The sequence below is a fragment of the Vidua macroura genome, chromosome 3 (genome assembly GCF_024509145.1).
Source record: "Vidua macroura isolate BioBank_ID:100142 chromosome 3, ASM2450914v1, whole genome shotgun sequence".
Taxonomy (NCBI): domain Eukaryota; kingdom Metazoa; phylum Chordata; class Aves; order Passeriformes; family Viduidae; genus Vidua; species Vidua macroura.
The window spans coordinates 48281581-48305091 of record NC_071573.1 but is presented as its reverse complement, the minus strand read 5'-3'; the positions used below and the strand labels follow the sequence as shown (position 1 = coordinate 48305091).

Here is a 23511-nt window from a genome sequence, read left to right as displayed (position 1 = left end):
GACCACAAATTGTCTACAGCACAGGTAGAAAAAGAGAAAGGTTTGATTAATGTACTTGAACACCTGGAGTGGGGCAACCCCCAGTGCAGCTGTGACCTGATATTCCCACTGCATCTTCTTTCAGGGTGCCCCATTACCCATTTTTGTAACAGACTGTAATAATTTCTGTCTGTTTGGGGAAATACTATTTTGTTTACAACAAACAAATCTCAGTGACTCTCAACCCTGTATAAGCTTGACACAAGACAGGCTGAGTAATAAGGTCTGGACACAGGCATTTCATGCTCCATGCTGCTGATGTACAAAAGAACTGCAGACTTCTCTGTTGCAGCTTATGAAAGCAACTGATTCTTACCGGAATGTACATACATACCCCCCCCCCCCTCCAAATTTCCAACTTTTGTGAGGGAAAAAAGCTGCCTTCCTCTTCACCTTTTTTTCTATTTTTTCCCCATCACAGCATAACAACTCACTATTAGACTCCTTGGTATTTTCTCTCTCCCTGCCTACTCCAAGCAGTCAGTCCTTGCAGCTGCTTCCCTCAGGATCCTGACAGCTTTAACTAAATGTAGTTGAGAGGGATTTTTTCACTTGTTAATGCTTTCATTTGGAAAATGCATTTCCAATAATTTCTGCAAACATCCATTGTTTCAATGGCAGGGTTGTCTTTATTTCTTGTAACAGAACACTTAGCCTAAATTGTCATGAGTAATTTAGTTCCTGCCTACAGCATGCTAGATTTTTTATTAGTTTCGTTCATTCAATGTTGCAACTGTTAATTGGCCAGTCTAACAGCTGAGGTCTTGCAAAGAAAGTGCAGCTCTCTCTTGTCATACCTCTGAAATGGATAGTGCAAGGGATAGTTTTAAGGTTTGAGATGATTACGGCCTGGGCCTTTTGTAGTGCCTTTCACACACTGGCACATGCTGGAAATCACTGGTGCCTCTGGGAGTTAAAGTGGTGGAGAAAACCTTTCTCTCTATTGATTCCAGCCCAGTCCCACTACATGGGAAAAGCTGAAAGCTTCAGCACATCCCTTTCCTTGCCAGGTCCCATTCTAGGTTGCAGGGTTGCAGGCAATTTCCTTCTGCTGTAGACGATAAAGATTACATTAAAATTATTTCTGTGTCTGACTGTACTTTTCAGAGTAAGATGACACAAGGATGGATGGATGGATGGATGGATGGATGGATGGATGGATGGATGGATGGATGGATGGATGGATGGATAATTGTTAGACAACATGGGCAGCACCTGCTCACTGCAGGAAGGAAGGAGGATTCAAGAGATGCAGGAAGAAAGCAAGTATAGGAAGAATAAGGAGTAGATAGTGTAAGGTATCACAACCCTGAAACTCAACTGATTTACTGGATGATTTTACAATATCATGAGAAAGTTGTCTTTTCATTGAAGCTGAAACTTCCCAAAATACAGAAATATAAAGACCTACTTGGACTCCCCACTAAAATTAAGGATGCCTATTGAGGACTGAGCCAGGGTGTTGGTGGAGCTGACAGGGGAAGAGGGATTCACCAGCATACCGGGCCATGTTTGCCTGGCGACATTTTTGGGAGATGATTAGTCAGAGCTCGACCTCAGAGGGATGATGGAAATCACGTACTCTGAGTAATGTGGACTAAGCGCTCCTATTTCTGATAGAAAGCATCTGGCAATTCCCTCGAAATAACCGTTTTGGCTATAAACTGGGGGGACGGGGGGAGGGAGGGCTGAATTAATATTAATTTTCTTAGTTGTTTTTTTTTTTTTCCCCTTGCGGATGCTGCCCTTCCTTCCCCAGCCCATTCAGACTCTGCTTGCTTTCCAGGCGGGCAGCCCACCTACGCGCCACCGCCGCTTTCCCCTCTCCCTCCTCTGCCGCCGGGCCAGGTGGAGCGGTGGCGGCAGGGCAGGAAGGAACGCTGTGAGTTCCCGCGCATCCCGGCGTCCCGCAGCTGTCCCGCCGCGCACCGGCAGCGCTGAGGCGGCGGCCCCGCTCCCGCTCGGGCCCCGCTCCCGCTCGCGCCCCGCCCCCGCTGGCGCCCCGCCCCGCGGGCGGAGCCGGCGGAGGCACGGCCCGCGCGCTCCCCCCCGGCGCCCATTGGCGCGCGGCGCATCCCCGTTAGCGCTCGCGGCGCGGTCTCGCGATGCTGGGGCGGCCGCCGCCATATTGTCACTCTATTTTGATTCGGAGCGCAGAGAGCGCGGGGGGAGGGGGCCGGGAGCGGCGCGCGGCCCCAGCGGCGGCTCCGGCTGAGCGGGAGCGGCGCCGCCACAGCCACCGCACGCGCACCCTCACACACCCCCACCCCACCGCGCCCCGCCCGCCGCCGCGGCAGCACGGACCCCCCTGCCCTCCTTCCTCCTACTCCTCCTTCCTCCGCCTCCTTCCCCCGCGGAGCGGAACGGCGGCGGCGGGAGGCTGCGGAGAGGGTCGGGTCGGCGGGGTCCCCCCTGCCGGGCGGAGGCGGCGGCGGCGCTGGTGTCGGTAGTGGTGGCGGTAGTGGCGGCCGCTGCTGCCGTGGTTGTGGGGGAGGCGGCGGCGGAGGAGGAGGAGGAGGAGGAGGAGGAGAAGCGGCAGCAGGGTAAGGCTGACCCCGCCGAGGCGGGCCTGGTGGCGACTCCCCGGGCCAGTTTCCTGGTCCCATCCCGGGGAGCTGCAGGGAGAGGCGCGGGGGGCAGCAGGGGCGGGGGGGCCGGGGCTCCCGCGGCCGCTCAGCGCCCCCCGGGCTGCGCTAGGGTGAGGAAGACAGGGAAGGCCTGTGCGCGGGGAGGGAGCAGCCCCGGCACCCTGCTCGTGCCGGCTTGCTGGGGCGGGGAGGGAGAGAAGGGACGGGAAACCTCCGCGCAGCGGGGCGTTCAGAGAGAGATGGAAACCTATTTTCCTTCGCGAGTCGCTGGAGCTTCCCGACGCGGGATCGGGGGGCTGCGGCTGCCCGAGGAGGGGCGGGAGCTGCCAGTGGGCTCGCCTGGTTGCTGGAGGGAGGGGGAGAGAGAGAGAGAGAGAGAGAGGGGCTGGCCCGGCGCCTGGCAGGTGACAGGTGTGAGTGCGAGACTCCGCCATTTGAGGATGAGTACCCGAGTGTCTTGAGGTGTAAGTTTTTAGTGTCCCGTGCCTTTGCGGGGGCTGGCTGGGCTCGATTCCATATATAGTATATTTGGGACGTTGGTTTCCATTATTCGAGTCAATTTAGTTGTCGAGTAGAAATTCTTGAAATGGCTCTGATAAGAGGGGTTTTGCAGAGAGGAGATGCATAGTGTTTCTCATTTTCTTCCCTTTTTCTGTTTTGTCCCTCTGAGGGAAGTGGGAACGCTCTGCGGAGGTGTGTAATACTCTGTCTCATTCATTGGAAGGCTCGTATGAAAAGTCTGAATGCTCAGTCCTGTTAGATGTAGGCAAGGCCTTCAGGGCAGAAACCTGGTGTTCTTTGTGCTGTGCCTGGTGACTCGGCAGGGCCTGGTTTGTTCCCAGGACCTGTGGGTGTTTCTGTATTAATGATGGTAATCACATACATAAAAAAGGAATTCCAAAGGGATGCTTCTTAGCAAGGAGTGGGTTTCAGGTGTGGTTTTCTAGTCATAAGTTTAGGATATCTGATACAGACTTGATAAAGCAGTTTCTGAAGTTCACCTGAAGTTCACGCTGAAAATGGTGCTGCATATAATTTTCAATACTCTAACATATGCCTTCTAAACATCAGCATAAGTCACATAGAGTCTTAGACTGTTCACATTAGTTCATGTCGTGATTTTACCCACCAAAATGGTACTGTTCGTGCACTACTTTATAAGGAGGGCTAATGATGTTGTAGCAATAGCATTATATTCACTATTGGCCACAATTTGCTGAAATCAAGAATAATTTTCAGCTTAGCTATTGATTTGCCAGATAATTAAGCATTTGTGTTTCACATACAAATTTCAATTATTTGTTCTTTGCCTATACTGTTGTAACTGTATTCTGATACCTGCTTTTGGCAAGAGGGAAGTTCCACTGACAGGTTAGGAGAGATATGTCATCAGCTTCAGTGAGTCCTGCTCTCCATTTTAAATTGAAATTTCAGTCAGTTGTGACTGTGACATGTTTTACTTGGGTATTCTTAATGGTAGGTAGTACCTTGATTTGTGCTGCAGCAGAATGAACCCTCAGTTGAGTCTCAATTTCTTGTAAAAATGGAGAAGACCTGGGTGGTTTTTCTCATGTTGCTTCACAGGGGAGAGAGCCTCCAAAGGGGAAGAGGTAAGGAAGGTGGTTGGGGGAGGTACTCAGTCTGGGTTGTCTCAATTTTGTGTTTAGGAGATAATTGATAAAGCATCATCCCTACCATTACGTGTGGGGGTAGTGCCATCTTGCTATGCTGTGCTATGCTACCTTTGCTTATGCCAGTTTTTCATGACTTTGTGAAATGCAAACCATTATCTTTCTCGATATAAGGGAAGTCAAATGGTTCTACTCTGTCCTTTATGTCTACTGACACAATAATAGAATTCTTGAAAATGGGCACTCTTCCTTTGACAGCATTCTGGTAGAAACTTCTCTTTTCCAACAGTGACAGAACAGAAGAAGATAGTGGTTTTCTGCACCATGGCGTTTTTTTGAAGGCCAAGGTCTTGTGTTGTTTTGTAATGGTTTTTGATGTTATAGGTAGCTGGTATGTTTTTTGAGTCTTGTAGAATTAAACCTGTCATCTGTTGAAGAGATTATTCTCAGACAAAAAAATATGTATTTTTTGCTATGTAACTTAAAGAGCTATTGGCAAATTATTTCTTTGTGGGAATGTATTTTGAAACATAAAACTATGTTACTGTTCATCCTGTTGTAAGTGCTGCCTCCTTATCATGATCTCCATGGCTGGAAACACTGGAAGAAATAAGTTGGTCAGACGTGACCTCAAGTTTATGAAATGACTGTAAATTTAGGACTGCGGGATCAGGCTGATCTTTTCTGAGCTGCTGCAAGCGGAATGCTGAACGATGTTACTGTTGGTGCTTTTACAGAAAACAGAACAAAAATTCCAGTGATTCAGAACTGGATTTTTTTAAAGCTGTATTCAAAACTCAAACATTTAAATGTTTGACATGAAAGGTAACTTTTTTACCACGAATGTATACAGTGATTCAAGTTGGGTTTTTCTCACTTCATTGGTGTAGTAGGTTATCTCAGTTGGGCAAGTGTGTGCTTTCTGTTTCAAGGAGGAGAAATACTGTTGCATGCTCTAAGGCATCTTGAATCCTTCTTAGCAACCTGTTCTGGTTTGGATTCCACATATTTAAATGCAACTATGAAAGCAAGAATGCTGTCAGATGTACAATTGGATAATATTTTTTATAAACTTTTCAATGTCATCAGGAGTTTTTCGGTATAATAGTTGTTTCAGTTTCACCCTCTCTTGAGAATGCTTACCAAAAAATCACTGACATAATATTCATGCTTTCCCTGACAGAAGTTTTTGTAGACTTTTATATTACTTTTTTGTAATAAAGTTTTTATTCATTTTTATTGAACTGATCAGCGAGTAAAACTCTCAATCAAGAAATTACTGGAAATGCTGTACAGAGATTTACTGAGTTTTCTGGTGTCTGTTACACTGCTTTAGGTGGTGTTCCTTAATTGGTAGTAATTAGATTCTAGTGAAACCAAGTGAAATAGCTTGACATAAGTAAAGTTAAAAGATCTATAGGGTTTGTGTGTAGTATCCCAATATTCTTGGACCATGACTGTTGTTGAATGAGTGGCATCACTTGGTATGTTCTTGTTGCCATAGGTACAGTTAAGGTATAGTTAAATACTTAATATTTTTAGAATGTATTAAATTTTTTTTGTTGGTTGCAAGAAGTGAAGCATAGCTTGGTAATGTGCTAAATAAATTGTAAGTTAATCCCTAGTCAGAGAATTTGACCAGAAAAAAAATTTTTTTTGTTTGAAATATGCATTCTACTCTTAGAAAAATGCTATGTGGAATCAGTTTTTGTAGCAATGTGTAAAATGTGTAGATCTTTTCTATTCTAAGCACAGATGAAAATCAGATTTCGTTGTCTTTAAAGATGAGTGGTTTAAAACTCATTGAGATCCTGGTTGTACTATGAACAGAATTTAATTTTTCCGTTATTTAAAAATCTGTGTTTCAGAATGGATTTAAACCTTGTGTTCACTTTAGTGCTTAAAAAAGCATTAACTTAGGAATACTTGGTGGCAGAAGAAAAGTGTATGTTGTATATATGAATTTTTAAAAAATGATCACCCAAGCAACTAGGACTGTACACCTATTAGTCATGATATTGTTAGGTTTGCTAGAATTTGCCAAAAATGGGACAAAGCCACTTTATATGCTCACTGTTTGACGATTAACTTAAGGTAGATTACCACATAAATGCAAAGGATCTTATACTTGTTCTAGAATTAATCAAATCTGGTGCTATGTGGTGCTGGGTGGCTGGTCTTCTGGGGCTGCCAATGGAGAAGGCAGAATTCAACCTGCTTTTACTCTCATTGAAAGCATGAATTCAAGTTACTTTTTTCTACAGAGCTGCCAGTTTTCATGAAATTCTTAGAACACTTTTTATCTGTGAGATTTTATATGTCCTTTAAAATGCACTTGAAAATGATCAGAGGATGTAAGTAATTATTAAAAGGACAGACAAAACATGTAAATGCAATTTCTTTAAGAAGCCTTAGTTAACTGGACATGCTAGGAAATAAATTTTTGCAGCTGATTAGCTGTTCTCTTGTGGATAGAATGTTGAGATGCACCTATTTTCTGTGGGGTTTTGAAAAGAAATAGTTGCTGGTTTTGTATATTTGTGTAGTGTATAAACTGTCTTTCATTTGCTTTTCTAAAGTCACAAATCTTGAGCAATCATACTTCGTTTAATCTTGTGTGTCAGTAAATTTTGAGCTCATCAACATTTCAGCAGAGAAATTAGCCAAGGGTCAAGGTGTGAAAGATGTTACATTATAATAATGTTGAACAAAAGTTAAACTTGTTAAAGTTGATGGCTTCATTAAGATAATCTCTTTAGGGGAAAGTTTTGCATGAATTTAGCAGTTACCTGTACTTAGCTGCCAGTTGTGTGTGGGGTAAGAACCAGGTATGAAGTGCTGTACTCTTTTCTCCAGTCAGTAGTTAGAGGACGTGAGAGGTTAAGTATATTGTGACCAGTGCTTGGAAGAGAGTGGTAAGATAATAGGCTTCTGGGATAGAGGTGGAATGTGACTAATTGGAGCACAAGGGCATGGCTGAGGCGTGGAGAAGATCTGTGGGAAACGGGACTATATTTTGCTGTTTATGGGACAGCACTCTGAACAAAAAGTAATGTTAAAATAGGTTCTTAAGAAGATGAAGACTGAAAGAAAAGGTTTGGTGATATAGTTGCTTCCACTCATTACAGAGCCTCTTGAGCTGTGCCAGCACTTGTGTTTGTGTGGGTCGGATTCAACAGGAGTGCCCAGACTGGCAAGTGTGAAGCAGCATGGGGCAAGAATGTGCATGAGTAAGGGAAGAGTTACATAAGTGTGTAAGACATACATGTTTCTCTCAAAATACACCATCAAAAGCATTATTTTATTGTTACATCATGTATAGTTACAGTTTCTTCAGATAATGTGACTTACATGTTGGTTGCATGCTGGTAGTATTGTTCAATCATGTCTTTGTGGGCTGTTGCATGCAATGGTACATGTGATGTACTCCCAGGTCTAACAGATTTTTTGAGCTGTGGTAGTATCAAATTGTTTTAGTAAGCCTGAAATTATTTGCTTTTTAATATAGATTTGTTACAGACTAAAGATTTTATGGAGTTTTTTGAGCATAGAAATAAGTATTTGCCTGATACACCTCTATTTTGTCCACAATGCTAGTAGAAGTGGATAAGAAATCGCCAGCAGATGGGAAATACTCTTTAACAGCAACCATTTAATTCTATTTGCTGCAGCCAAGAATATATTTTTCAGGTGTTTTCATAATTGATTTGTAGAAAGATCAAGCATAAATATGTTTAGGGAGTAACTCTTAGAGACTGTCAAAGCTAGGGCTTTAGAATGCATTTTTCAAAGGAAATTGCTCTGTGTGTAAAAATCTCTTGCTGATCCATCAGTTTATCAGTGTGTTCTCAGAATGTCTTTTTTAACAGGGTAAATGAGACAAGTTTAGTAAAGTAACTGAAAAAGTACAGTGAGTTGCAAAATTTAACTACGCCACAGACATTAGCTACTGATCTGATGGCTCAGAAGCTGTGATATGTACATTCAGATAAATCATCTCTTATCTTGAAGCTGTTTGGGTGCTGGAAATTGATTTCTATTTTGTACTGAAGGCTAGAAATGCAGAAAAGTCTTTCCATATGTAAGTCCTAAGCCTGATTTCCTCAGGAAGAAAAAAATTAACTGTTTCACCTGTATATAGGGGAAAAAAAGCACACAATTAAAGAAATATTTAAGTTGTACAGTGTGGTCTGTAATTTTATCTTTTGTCAATTCATGTTGTGTTTAAACTCTTAAGAACTGAAGTCTCCCCTCCCTGCGTCTGTGCTGTGCTACACATCTCTTTGCAGTACTCTCCTGTCTTTACAGCATTTATAGTTTTTTGGGTTTTCTATTTATTTTTTCTTTACTCTTTGAGAAATCTGTGCCATGCAGAATTTATCTCCTCCAGCCACTTTACTGACACCCTATCATATTTGTAGGCGAGCTAGAAAAGAGGAAATCTGGTCATTCCTATCCTCTTCGTTTACCTTGCCTAGGCATGCTGATCTGTACTTTATAGCTGAAGCGTCAGTGCCCTCTTGTTTATACTTGACTTTGCCATTCTTTTTGTTCTAATCTTTCTGAAGAGACCGATTCAGCACTTGTCACTCCATTCCCATTTTGTCTCTTCTTCAGAGTAATATTACTAAGTTTGCTGCTGCTTCATTTAGGCTTTCCTGAGAAGAAAAAAAAAAAAAAGATCTTGAGTTCTGTACTTGAATTTCTTTCTATTCATTCAGCTGGTTCAAACTGCGACTTTCCATTTGTTGAATAAGCATTTGTTTTTCAAAGGGAATAGTAGGTTATCTTTCTTAAAGAGCCTTCGTAAGTCTGACAGCCTTGAGCCTGGGAACAGACTATCTCCAGGGGCTCAGCAAAAGTGTGCTTAAAAAGGCATTTCAGATTGAGAAGTACAATGCAGTAAAAAATCTGGTGTCTTGCTCACTTTTTTTTTTATAAGTACTACTCTTGTCTTTGGTAAATGGGGATAAGATTGTTTTGTATGCAAAAAGTTGTATATTTAAAACTGTGTTACTGTGATAACTGCCAATACCAGATTATTATATTGTATTGACTAGAGTTTAATGTGTATTAGGCCCTTTTGTGCAAGGCAGTGTATAAACATTTATTAAATAAGTCAGTCCTAGAAGAGTTTGCAGTCCCATGAATAATAAATTTGTTTACCTAGGTGCATATATTGGATTAGACAAAGACATTTAGCAAAGTATTTTTATCTTTCATTTATTAGGCCTCTTAGTTCTCCAGTAATTTTAAAATTGTTCCAATATTTAAAAAATAATTACGGTCTTTGATAGGTGTAATTCATTTAGTGATGTTTTGACATTACTTTTAATATTTGCCTGGAAAATTCATAGAAGAGCTATGAAATTACTGGAGTTAGACCCTCACTAGCTTGTATTCATTGGTAGTGCTAAGGGTAGAGGTCGGTGTATCAAAGCTGAGAGTTGAAGTTTATCAGAGTGGATCACATCTGTGACACACTTGGGGCGTCACTCTGAATGAGAACTTCTTATTTCTTCAGAAAATGAGTTGAATACAAGGAAAATTTAACCACAAGCAATTTCTTAAAAATATATATTTGATTTTTTTCTGTATAGAGTTAAAACTTAGTATGAACATATGTGTAAAAAACGTTGCTAAAGGATCAGTTTTTGTGCCTCTACAAGAAGCACACGTTGATCTTTCTTTTCCATGCATAAAGTGCAACACTTTCTTTTGTTCCTCTTCCACAATATCTGGTGAAGAAGAATAAAATAAATTGTAAGCAGCAGGTGAAAGCTGTCATTTGAATTGTGGAAATTCCTGTTCTTTCCAGTCTCTTATGTGAAGCAGCAAGGTTCAGAGAAAATACCCATTATTTGTTTCTTCTTTTCCCCTGCATGGGGCTGAAAACCCCTGTGGTTTCCAGATCAAAAGGAAAATATAGTTTCTGCCAGTAGTGCTTTCATACACATACTGTGGAGGAAAAATATCAGTTTGACAATGTGGTATCTTGACTGTTCTGATGATACTGGTTTTGTCAAAGCTGGGAAAGGTACCAGCATGGCTGCATGATTTTGGATGGATGAAAGAGTGTCATCCTTCCATAAGGCAGCAGTCTGCATACAGAGATTGCTGGTGTAGTGCAGTTACGTGTGCAGAATGGTGTTATTTTTCTGGAAGAGCTGCAACATTGAGTGAGTAGTTTTGGTTTATTGACACAAAAATAGGCCTTAGCTGCCATGAAAGGAATGCTTTCGCTATTTCGTCAGTATTCTGCATACATTATTTACTCTTGAAGTAATATTAAAAAATGGCTTTCAGATAGGAGGTTTAGAGCAAAAATGGAAGAAAACAAGTGTTTGTGAGCATCAGGGGCCATTGATATTTTGCTGTGACTGAACAGGGAAGATTGCTTTCACTGACACCAGCAGCTGGTCCCTTGTTCTGGTCTCATCTGTTTGTGAGCCAGGGCAGTTTCTGTATGCGTGGTTAGAAAATTAACCAGATTGCTATTAACTTAGGTGATCTCGTGGGCTGAGACTAAGCCCTGGGTGCTGAGGAGCTGCTGGATCAGTCCAAAAACCTCCTGTAACTTCACGTTGACGGGGTTGTTTTGCGCTACATCGGTGACAGGGCATGGGCTTGCCATCCTTTCCTCTGAGTTCACTGACTAAAACCACTGATGTGGTTTTAGTATGAGCCCACAAATAGATTTTTCTGCAAAACTGAAATACGGTAGAAAAACCAGAAGAATAGATACATATAAGAAATAAGAGTTAATTAAGCTGGTATTGTGGATGATGAAAACCCCTCATGAAACTGTAGACCTGAGAGTGGTCCTATGACAGAGAAGCAAGAAGACCAGCTCAAGGATTCATCCCTACGCACTGTGGCACTGCAGCTGTTCACAGAGTCACCAACTGAAATACTGAAATGGTGTAAATTAAAAGCTAGCTCTTCAAAAAGTAGATCTAACTTCATTAGTTGAACTAATTTAATTAGTTGAACTAACTTCACCACAGACCCCACGTATCTGGATTCTACCACTAAAATCTTCACTAGTGACCTACCTGGATGAAATGTGGTAACAGTAATTTTTCTCCTCTTATCTGGACATAATCAAGGGGTCTTAAATGCTTTCAACAGCTGTATTTTAATTAGCTTTAAGTGATGGTGCCTGCAAGAACCCTAGCAGTCTTCTCTTTGTCAATAAGAAAGAGTTTTTTCTAAGGTTTTCTGATCTTTAAGTGCTGTAGTCCAGTTTTGCAGTGCAGTAGGAAATTCAGGTCCCACTGAAACTAATAAAAGTGTGGCTAATAGGTTAAGTGTAAGTGCAATAAGATATGTAAACTATGGAAAGAAAGATTGAGAAACAAGGTGCAGCACTTGTTGACTCTTGAGGAAAAATGTGGCTAAATTAGGATAGCGAAACAGACGTTTTGTAATGATATTCATGTTTGACCTGTGTACTACAAGGGAGCATTATTTGTGGCCTAGAGTTGGAGCCTTTTATAACCTTTAATGGTTATAAGACAGAACTAGTGAATCTCTTAAATTATAATCTGCTCTTCAAACATATTAATGAATACAGAGCTTCATTTAAAGATGAGCAAATTAAAACTAGAGTGTAGGTGTTCTCTTTCAGAAAGAAAGAAACAACTTCAAGTTGCAGATTTTGAATGGACTTTGGAATTCAGCAGTAGTTGCTAATCTGGCCTGCATGTTCAGATTCTAGGCTGGCAGATATCAACAACTTCTTCAAGCTAAAGTTTAGGCTGTGATTTCTTTCATGTTTTCTTGGTTGTGTTTATTATATTGATTTTGTTTGATTTCTTAGGGGTTTTGGTTGCCAGTAGTATTGCTGTGACAAGAGAGTATCTTAAAGTACCACCTAATGGAGTTAGCAGAGTTGATGAAGCTACAGGCTTCCTTCCTGTTGAAACCAGCCAAAAAAACAGGCCAAACTGAAGCTTATGTTTCTTCAGGGCAGAGCCAGCTCTCTGGAAGGTTTTTTCCACTCCCCATCAATGAGTGGGGAAATTCTTGCCAACGCAAATGAGACGGAGACCTGCAACTTGCCTCAACATAATATAGTTTGAGAGGAATACTTCATCTAGAAAAATATTCAGAGTTATACTAGCATGGGATCTTGTTAAAAGAAATTTGTCTTTTTGTTTGAAGTTTTTAAGAGTCTTGGACAAAACAGTATTTCAGCATTGTCTGTGTGACTTCAAGCTGCTGCCTGTTTGTGATAAGAGCAAGTCATCACCTTACACTGTCATATCAATGAATGCTGCAGAATGCCTGCAGTAACTGTGCAGACTGTCAAAATTCGCTGGTTTCAAAAGCCCTTTCTCATTTTATGTTTGACTATTGCTACCTTCTCTGGCTGTTGTAGCTTTGTTTTCTGGTATATACAGATTTTAAATTGATTTAAGAGAAGCCTAGCAGTACAGGTTTGTTTGCCGTATGAACTTAAGAATTTGTTGTCACTCCTTTATCATCCTTTCTGAACCTCTTGTTAGAATGTAATTGGAAGGAATAGTAGTTAGTTTGCTATTTATTTATGGCGGAAACGGTGGTGATATCACAAAATTAAAGCCTGAGGTATTTTTTTAATATACCTTTGTTCTTGCCAGTTCCTCTGAAAAGTCCCCATCTGCATTTTTTAATTATGCCTGCCTGTAAGCTATGGCTTATTATTTTTGCAGGACAAGCATTAGAAAATTGGGATGACTAAAAATTGAATTCTTGTGAAATACAGAGCTAAATAGTTATGAATCTTTTGCTGCTTTATCTGTGTGACACTGTTCATTTTATCTTTCAAAAGTCGTTCTACTTCTATTAACAGGCCTCTTATCTTTGTTGCAAATGCAAGAAATGTATTAGGATGTCGAAGCTGTGAAGAGATATCTGGACTAGCAGAGTTACTTTTTCACCATGCTCTTGTTTAATATTTATTTTCATAAAATGGGTTCTCTTCTTTCTTTAGTTTCCTGAAAATACACAATCTCTGACTATATCTCTGGTTAGAAAATAAACATTGAGGTTTAACTGTTCTTCTTAATTGTATATACTTTTTATATTTCCCTTTTTTTTTTTTCCTTTATAAAAGGCTATCAGCTGATATCAATATCCAGACAATATATTCAGACAATATCCAGAAAGCACAGTGGGAAGTCAAAATCTGAGTAGAAATTGTTTATTTCTGCACTTCTCTTCTGCTTCTCTGTCCACAGTTTACAGAGAGGGCTTGGAATAAGGATCACACAAGGACAAAATCTTAGTTGCAAGTCCTCTGGATTTTTTAATGTGAATTTTAGTCTTGTGGGACTGCTGTGGGACTCTTTTTTTTCTTCCCAAGTGATGTGAAAAAGTGGAAGACCTTACCTAGCCTAGTGGAAGGCTAAAAGCTCTTTACTCGCCTGGTGCCATGAGGCATCTTTTCTATTCTTTCTCAGCTTTCTTTTTACTTCTCCTTGTCCGCCTTTTTCAGAGCAGGTTACTTAGTTATTTTTTTCCTTTTGAGTAGCTAGTTGTCTTGTTAGTATGCATATCTGTTGTCAGGGTTCTTGTAAGGGATTTTAAGGTATTTTAGTTTAAAGTAGGAAAAAAGTAGATGATAGGTTACATTGTAAAAGGGTTAGTGATCGTCTTTTAATGGTTGTTACAGCAGGAAACAATATGTACTGAGAAGCTGTGAATGCTGGAGGCATTTCAGCTCTTCCTGGCTTTCCTCTCCCCTTTCCTTGTTAATCCCATTCCCCCAAATCTTGTGTGGAGTAAAATGCAGAAAAAAAAGATCAGTGGTATTGGTCCCTTGCATAACAGCGAGTGCAGTGATCACATTTTCCTTTCCTTAATGAAAGGATGGATAACAACTAGCACTCGTCTTCACTGAAGACAGTTCATAGTGAAACATGGGGAACCTACAAAAAGAGCAATTTTTAAAATTACGTATTATCAGTTTCTTGATGGGAAATCTGTATCTTATTCTAGAAGAAGGTAAGTACGGGAAGCTAACCGGGAGCTAGAGGAATAGCTGCTTAGAGATCTATCTGTTACTTTTCTCTACTTGTGTATCAGATAGGGCCTTGGAAGAAAAACAACAGGAAAACCAAGTTGTATGGGCACCATCATGAGTATGTCTATTTGACTCATGCATCTCAGTGTCTGTTAACCTCCACCAACACTAAGATGAGGTATCGGATGGATTTTTGTTTATTTTCTACTATTACGAATTTGGCAGAAAATAAGTGGAAACTAGAGGCTTCCTCCCAAATCTTGCAGTGGTGCTCTTGGTTTGTCCTTATATGCGTTGGTTTGGGAACTAATAGAGAAGAAAGAGAAAACAACAACTAGTTTTCCATGACCACACTTCACCCTTCCTTTTCCCCATTTTCCTGGCAGCTGTAAAAAATCCTCCACTATTCCCCCAGGGATTTCTGCCAGTGTAGTTTCACAGGTGAAGATAATTGCAGATACAAAGTAAAGCTTTGTTAGCCTAAAACTAGGGCAGCCCAGCTGTGAGTCTCTTCCTAATATGGACACCCTTTGTATCTAAGGATCTCAATTGCCCTTCTAGAGGAAAGGATTGTCAGAAAAGGGGAGTTCTGTGGCCATTTTTTTGCTTATGGTACTATGTTAAATAGCTAAAGGTCTTTTCTTCCTTAACTCTTGGTGGGAGGTTCTCTCTTGGTGTTGTCCTTCCAATCTTTCTGAAACTTCTCCACTGCCTTTCAGTTCAGGTGCTGTGTTTTGACAGAGTTGTTTCCAATTATAGCTGCTATCAATTGAAGGAAGTGGTTTGCTGTTATTTACCCTTTGTATAGCTTCTCTAAACTTGTATGTTTCCTCCTTCCTCTTATCCTACAGGCCTACATTGTTGCTTGTTTGTAACAGCTGCCAGAAGCAGCTTTGTGTGATTGGGCTAGGTTTTCAACTTTTTCAGTGTTTATTCTAGCGCTAAGGTAATGTAAAAATCAGAAAAGTCTGATGTAGTGTTGAGTAGAACCTTGATTTTTCTCCCCCCTCCAAGATTGCCCCTAGGAAATGCTAAGGGTGTGATTTGTAGATCAGTGTAAGTTGGCTTTGCTTCTTTCCCTGTGTTCACTCTGACATTCATCTGACTCAAAGCTAAACTAGCAGAAAATTAACATGACATTATTCCTTGTTCTGTTTTTGCTCCATGAACTGGCTTGCTGGAGAATCAGATGAGTGCCAAAATTGGGCACTCACAGGAGGGGAGGGAGATGGGGAATGTATGCCTGGGAACAGGAGGAATGACAGTGTAGTATTGAATTGTTTTGGAACAGGATATTAAGGAGTGGCTGGAATACCCAGCCTTACTGTCATTAAAATATTATAAGTAAAGGATGTATTGGTAAACAAGTGAAGTCCTTGATTAAGATGAAAAAGGAATTTATTTTTTTGCCAGTCTGGCTTCCAATAGGTATTTATGCAAACGTTGGATTTACCAGTGGCACCTCTTCCATCAATTAAAGAAATTGAGTTTTGTAAAGGGTGGAAGAATGGAAAAGAAAATATTGAGCTAGCCCAGAAGTAAAGGAAATTATTCAATCAGCCCAGAAGTAAAAGCATGTGTGAGACACAATCCTCTGTGCTCCTTGATCAGGAAAGAGTACCATGAGGATTGCTGGGAAATTAAATGAAATCTCAAAGTTCATGGAATAAACTGAGATGTTTCTCAAGGCGAGTCACGCTGCATAAATGAGTAGGAAGTAGAAGTTGCCCTTTAGTTACTTTGTTTATCTTTAGGGAACAGGAGGGAAGCTGGAGCTTGTGGTATTTGGCTGCTTAGTTATCTAACTACATATTCCCTGGCCCAGCTGCTTCAGACCTTTCATTCTGCTTGCATCTGTTTTTGTGGGCATTAGGACCATGGAGCTTTCTAAGCAGTACCCAGGTGTCTGATAGTGGGCACACATTTTACTGTTTTGACTCTTTGGCAGTGGTAGCTTATGTCATTATACTATGAAAAGTGCAAGTGTTTTCAAAATGATTGGTGTGCTTCCAAAGAGTGGGTGGATATTTTTCTTTGCTCATTAGCCTCTTTCCATCTACCCACCTCTATGGAATGGGAATTAACCATAAGAGATTTCACCATTTTGGAGTGTGCAGGACAAGGTATTAGTGGTCATGCCAGAGGAAAGAGTTGCATTTGATGGTTCCTTGAGGCTTGTCCTACTGTCCCAGTTTCACATGTAATTGCAAAAATTTTAAAGCATGCCAAAATGAAAAAAGGAGAGTTTATTTTGGATTAGAAGCCTAGCAAGAAAAATTCAAGGAATTTTCTTTAATTGTAGTCATTTTCTCAGGAAAATATGGATGAAATGAAGTACAGCAATGCGCAAAACTGAAGATCTGTTCTATTCGATCATCAAGCATATCTTTTAATTGTATGTTTAGTTATTACTGTTATCTTTGAGCTTGCTGTTCTCAAAAGATGACCCCTATGAATAGACTCTTGGGTGGAGATATCCCCAAATCCTTAAAATAACCAAAACTGTTTGCCTCTGTTAGAACAAATCTGCTTTATAATTCATTAAAATAAGAGAAGCATATGACTGATTGCATTAGCCAATCATTTTCTAGGCAATGAAAATTTTTGCCTTAGCAAAAAACATGATTTTCTTTCACTTCTCCCTTTAAGTTTGATAAAAATTTACACTGTGACACGTATACATTTTAGTAGATTGACTTTGTTTTCTGGATTGAAGTGTAGTTATGAGTGTTTTGAAATGGTTATTATCTGTAATGAAACATTTTAATTGAAGATGCTTTTCAGCAAAAAGAAATATGGTCTGTATGAATCGTGTTAAGACAAACAAGAGACTATTTTCTTTGAAAAGTTTGAGAACCTAATTTTGTGCCTGGATATTCTGAACAAACTGGTTTTCAGTTAGGCTTAAATAATTAATTGAATCTCTTCTTTGAATTTCTTCACTTTTTAAATGAGTCAAAGGAATTGATAGTTTCTTGACACCAATATTTTAACTTTTTTTTTTTTTTAAGAAGCCCGATTTTCACAGATGTTCATAAGGAAGAAGTTTTTTTATTTCTTCCATTTTTCTTCAGCTCTTAGGAAGAGTGATATTGTAATATCTTTGCTTTGTTAAGGGACCATGATTATAGCTTTCAGATATTTGGTTTTTACCTTTCATGCCATGCATAAAAAGCAGGCATTTGCTTTTATTTGAGCAAATGGCAAGTGAGGAAGATGAGTCTTCGTGTTCATGGGGAAGTGTTCTCTGATAATCTGTTCTGAATTTTTTGCTCCTCTTTTCTTGGTTAGGATCATGTGTGATTACTTTTTTCATTGACAAAAAAAAAAGGGAGTTTCTTGTTTTTAATATCCCTGACATGCTAAATGCATCATACAGCTTTGTGTAGGTAGCAGTTTTCTCTTGGCAGCTTGGACTTAAAGAATTAAGTTTAAGGTGTTGAAAATTACTGTAATTAGAGGAGGGAGAGCCTGAGCTTTAAGTCTTACTATGCTGGGGTCTTATGTTTTGAGGTAGATTAAAGTTTTATCAGAGCAGCCAGTAAAACTTACCTTTCAAGAGCAGATGAAATTGCCAAGAACTGGATTAGCAAGTCATTGTAGGCAGGCACATGGACTTTTATATTGAGAATGTTGTAGTTTTATACAATACTTGGTAGGATTTGTAGCAGTATAATTTAAAGGAATTCAGCAGAGGGTAGTCAAAGCCTGTTTCTGGTAGGCATTATTGACTCATCTGTCCCTCTCCAAAGATCTGCTGTTTAAACTGGGTATCTGCTATGCAAGATTTTTTTTCTCATTGGCGGGTTGTTTCTCAGGACCTTTCTTCTCCTTTCTTTATTTACCTGAGTATTCTACAAGGGAATCTGCACTGTGCTCTTTCTATACCTGTTTTTAGCATTTTCTTCCAGCCTACAGAGTCTGACCTATTTCACACTGCATCTTTACCTGGTTTGGTCTTGCTGACTGTGGCAGGATTGCTCTTTAACAGATGAGAGATTAGACAAATAAGGATATAGGGTAATTAACGTGTTGGTTTCTGAATATATGTTATTGTTCACTGGTAGAATGTGCATGAAGAAATTACAGGAATAAGTAAGAGAAGAAACACTCTGCCAACTCAAGTGGTTTTTTTCAATGTGCTGCATGGTGCTGCCCAGTACTAAAGTTAGAATTTCAATAAAACATAATCTTCTGTCCTTCAAGGCTGAAGAACACAGCTGACATAACTTCTGATTATTTTGAATGAAACAAAGTGAAAGAAAGGAAAAGAAATTGTACTGATAAGAATTTCATTCTTTCAGACTTTCTTCTGAAGTCTTCCAGAAGACCAGAGCCCATTTATATGTGGTCATCTATATTGATGACTGCTTCTTACTTTTAAAACTGAAATTCCAAAGAGTTCCAGTCAGCTTCATGTTGCTGATGACTACAATTAATCTAAAATGACGCGTGTCATAAAATTCAAAATGTAAAACTACCCAACTGAATGTTTGGTGTTCTGAAGGGTTTTCACAATTGAGTGATGAAGTACCAAGCTAAGGTAATGCATGACCATGGCACCCTGGTGGAAGTTGTTATCTTTATGAATTACCAGATACCTGTACAACTCAGTTGCTTTGTTCATGCTTCATGTCTTACTTCACTTGCAACTTCACGAGACTTAATTCAAATTTGAAGGAATTTATTGGACAGGTGAATTGGTTTTCTGCTCTTTCACCAGACTGATGGGTATTAGTACAGTTGCTGACTACTGTCCAATGGAGTAGTTTGCTTCAACTCCTTGGTGATTCATTGAAAGCTTGAAATCAAGTATGTGTGATCTTCATATTAATTCAGTACTTCAGACTATATTTTCATTGCAAAAGGATGCTAGACCAAGAATTCTAGAAGGTGCCTAAAATCAGCTAAGAGTTTTATTTTCAAAGGCCCAAGTGTCTTTAAACGTTTGTGTGAAAATGGTGGACTTGAGAAATCAACTTTTTATGGTTTCTGTAAGCAGTATTGACATGGTTTTGTTTGTAATAACAGAAGGTGGCTTTATTTATAACAAGCATCAGGCTAGTTGTCTTTGAGAGTTCAGCAGTCATTCTGCTTGATCCTGTCACTGGAAATAATACAGTGTCAGTCAAAGAATTTCCTCCTATTAACAAAAGAAGTGTATCTTGCCCTGCACGTGGGCTTTTATTGGCACTTCTCAGGTACCTCTTCTAACCAGCTCCATTTGCTACAGACAAATTCAGACTGCCAGATAATCACTTTCTGATCACCTAACAAATGGACTTCCCCTTTTCAAGTGTCCAGTGAGCAGAAGATCCAGGGAAGTTTTTGTTATGGAGAACTGAGAGTAAAGCTCTTCCGGCAGGTGGCAACCTGTTGAGCCGGGCTGACTTGGAAGTGTGAGGGCATGGAAAAATGGCTGGTAAATGATAAATAGATGAAGAAGCTTCACTGAAAGTAGCTTGATAGCTTTTAATAGATAATGTCCTGTTAAACAATTTTTCTCAGACCTTTGCACAACAAGATGTGTTGCAGGACACTTGTCAAAAGAGCTCTGGAGTGGTGTTCAGAAAGGAGCCCCTCTGAGTGACAGCAGGCTGCTGTTGTTTGCTCATCTACTCATTGTAGGATTTTCTGAGAAGGTAGATTGGTTTAGACCCGTCTCTGTTACCGTAATAGTACAGTGAGACATATGTAAGAGGAAATGCACATTTTTAAATAAACTTTTTGTGCAAGGTAAACAGGTAGTACATGTGTTGGGTCACATATTTGGTAACATCAAAATTCATGGCTCTTTGTCAGAGTAATACAAGACTAGGTAGGGTGCTAGAACAAGTACCTAAATAAAGATTTGACCATGATTTTATCAGAATTTATACTGTAACAGTAGTGCAGTGAAACTTGACCCCTGAAGAGGTGTGTTCAGACCAGATGAGGAGCCAGACTGCTCTCTCAAAACTTCATTGTAGTGTTTCCCTCATGATATGGGCTACTGTAGTTATACCACAGGATGATCAGTAGTTTGGGGTAATTTGGGCAAGATTTGACACATGCACTGCTTATCATTCTTTTGTGTCTCATAATTGCTGAAGAACTGCAAGCTTCTGGCTAGTTTTTATTTGAATAGATTTGGAAATGTACAACCTTAACTCCTGGGAGGGGTTAAGCAATAGAGCAAGAGGCAAAGGGCAGAAACTGATGTAGAGGAAGTTCCACCTGAACATGAGGAAGAACTTCACAGTGAGGGTGACTGAGCACTGGAATCGATTGCCCAGAGAGGCTGTGGAGTCTCCCTCCTGGTGATATTCAAAAACCATCTGCACGCAATCCTGTGCTTTGTGCTCTAGGATGATCCTGCCTGAGCAGGGAGGCTGGACCAGATGACCCCCTGTGATCCCTTCCAATATGATTGATTCTGTGCTAAGCTGTATTTAGGTGAGAGGGGAATTCCATCTTAAACTTAATTAAGCCTGTGTCAGTGTTTGACAGTACAGTCGTTCCAGCTTCAGGTTTGGTTTTGGGGTTTTTTTCAAAAAATTAGTCCAGAGTCAGCAGGTTTTCATGTATTATTACTACTGCCATATTGCCATATTACATATTGCATATTACATATTGCCGTATCTGTTGGGAGGTAAATAATGAATCGAAATACTAATCAAGGCCTGTTCCTTGTGACCCATCTCTAAGAAGTACCCTGTCCAGCCATGGCTGGATAGAGTACAGTGTGTAGTTGGTGTTAAAAATTCTTCCAAATCGGTATTATAAGGCTTATTCTTCAGTTACAGTATTTCTTATCAAAAATTCTGAACTGTACCTTGAATTAAATCTGATTATAAACTGAAGTTAACAGGTGGGAAAAAATACATTTATTCTTTATTCTCTAAGTTAATAGTGTTAAAAATGTCTCATGAAGCAAATTCATAGAAAGAAACTACAAAAGTTGGACATATCTGTTTGATATATTTTAAATTTAAATGTTTGGAATAATACATTTAATTTATTGAATTTTCTGGTAATATGTTCAAAGACCTGCCTAAGTGTGATGTATGTATGTGTGAATCAGATATAAAATGAAATAATAGAATGTTCCCAGAATTAGTGTTTTTTTCTTTTAAGAAAAAGTAAAAGTATATTTTCTTCCAATATTAACTGCAATACTCTCAAAAATTGTGCTGTAACCAGCAGGAAGTAGAAGGTTGTGTGCCAGGGATGCTTCTTTTGAACCTGGTTCAGACACATGTGTGCTCCCTGTGTGTGTGGAGTACGGCTCCATGCCATGCTAACATGATCTAAACCAGCTTCTGTTGGGAAGCTTTATCCATGTAGTCGTAAACCTGAGTATTTGTATGCCAACAGCTTGTGCCCCAAATTGAAAGTGCTTATATCAATAGAGCACAGCCAACAAGGGTTCATCCCTTTTCATGACCTTGTAGACATCTTTTTGAATAAACTTGGTATAAAGTAGATCACTGACAAAAGTCCTATTGCTACTAAAGCTTAAAATCTTACCAAGGAGCAAAGGTGTAGCCCTTACCCATAGGATAGCCAATATTTTGAGATGAGTGCTCAACATGCTTGTGAGGTAGTAGTTAGTATTCCCTTTTATTCTGTGGTAGTTGGATAATGCACTTAATCAGGGAATGCCAAAACATTTAAAGACCAAGAGTGTAGTTTCATGAGCATTTCTTTCCATGTCAGCACTGACATGGGCTGCCCTGACTTTAGCTTCTTATTCCTGCCTTGCCCCTCAGTTGTGCTGGTGTAACTAGTTAAAGTGCCAGGTGGCTTTGCAGCAAAGCAGATTGTGGAATTTACCATCAGAAAAATATTATTTTTAACCTGGATCAATTCCCTGACCGGCCTCACTGCTCAGCTGCACAAACAGTTGTGCCAGCACAGCTGAGGAATGAGGACTGCTTAAGCTGGTACTGTAGTGGAAAAAGTGTTGTGAAACTATAGCTTAATATGTGTATTCTAGGTACAGTTGTACTGTGCTGTCAAAATATTCTTCACATAGATACAGCTTTTATTACCACAGTCTGTGTAAAATTTATTATTCTTTACATAAACTGATTTGAACTACTATGGATCATTAGAAAATTAAAGAACTGTAAAATCAAGACATCCTCTGCTTTTTTATGCTGTCTGCTTGGAATATATGTAATGCTGAGATAGTTGCCTCCATGTTCAACAACACTTGTGTTCCTGCAGTTCATTCAACCTTTATTTTTGGAGATGAGAGCAATAGAAAGTCTTAGAAGAAATGAAAATCAGTTTTTTAGTAGATATGATAAGAAACTTAAAGATCTGAAGAACAGATTTAAGATTTCAAGAGATAATACGCAATTTGTTAAGAATTCCTTCTTATGTAGCTGTGGATCTTTGCTGAATCTTTGTAGCTATGGGTCCTCTTGGGAAAGAAAGCATAACAATGCTTTCATTCTTTGTCCTGAAACTTTGGCTCTCTTGTTGCTTGTTAAATGTCCTGTACACAGACAATTCAATTCTTTAATTTATTTTCTAATTGGATTTTTTTAATCATTTTAGATGTCAGCTTCAGTTCTCAGTCTCATGTTACAAATTGGTGGGGGGAAGGCAAGTATTTTCCCTTACTCGGACTAGTTAGTTAGAATTTTATGATGATTTACTTTTAAATTTTGTATTTCTGCATATTGGCGTGCATAGTATACAGTGTAGAATAAAAGAGCTGGTATTACATTTCTTTATATACAGGCATCATTCTGCTAAGGTGGTCTTCCTTCAGTCATGTGTGCCTGATAGTATATTTCTAGGATTTAAAAAAAAATGCTGCAGTATTTCATGGTTTTTACTCTCTAAGTTGGCAAATATCTAAGCTCTTGTGTGGCCATAAAACAGTTTCATTTATTTCATTTGGTAGTGAGTCTTTGGAATGCTTTCTACCCAATTCCATTGACAAATATCCATCTAGAGTGGACTTAAATACATGCATAATGAGAAGTCTTAGGTTTTGAAACAAACTAGTATTCAAAATGCTTTTGTTCAGCATTACTTATCATGTAATGTTAAAGTTGAACAATTACAAATCAGTTGAGAAATCAAAGGTAATATTACAGTGGAAATTTGTGCTTTGGGTTATTCCTTTAAGAGTTCACTATCCCTATGGCAACAACTGCAAAGAGCTTTTTCTAATTATGCAAAGTTTAAGGTTTCATTAAACTGGAGCGGGGGGGAAAAGCAGCTTCTAAACTTCTACATTTTGTGG

The 23511-nt window shown here is 39.6% G+C and overlaps 1 protein-coding gene across 1 annotated transcript in view; it reads left to right on the top strand.

Annotated features, from left to right (window-relative positions):
• Positions 1 to 2490: 2490 nt before the first annotated feature.
• The window catches only part of TAB2 (TGF-beta activated kinase 1 (MAP3K7) binding protein 2), a 59623-nt gene continuing 38602 nt past the window's right edge, over positions 2491 to 23511 (top strand). The window contains exon 1 of the mRNA XM_053973991.1: positions 2491 to 2582. The gene's annotated coding sequence lies outside the window, so the exon portion shown is untranslated. The remainder of the gene's footprint in view (positions 2583 to 23511) is intronic.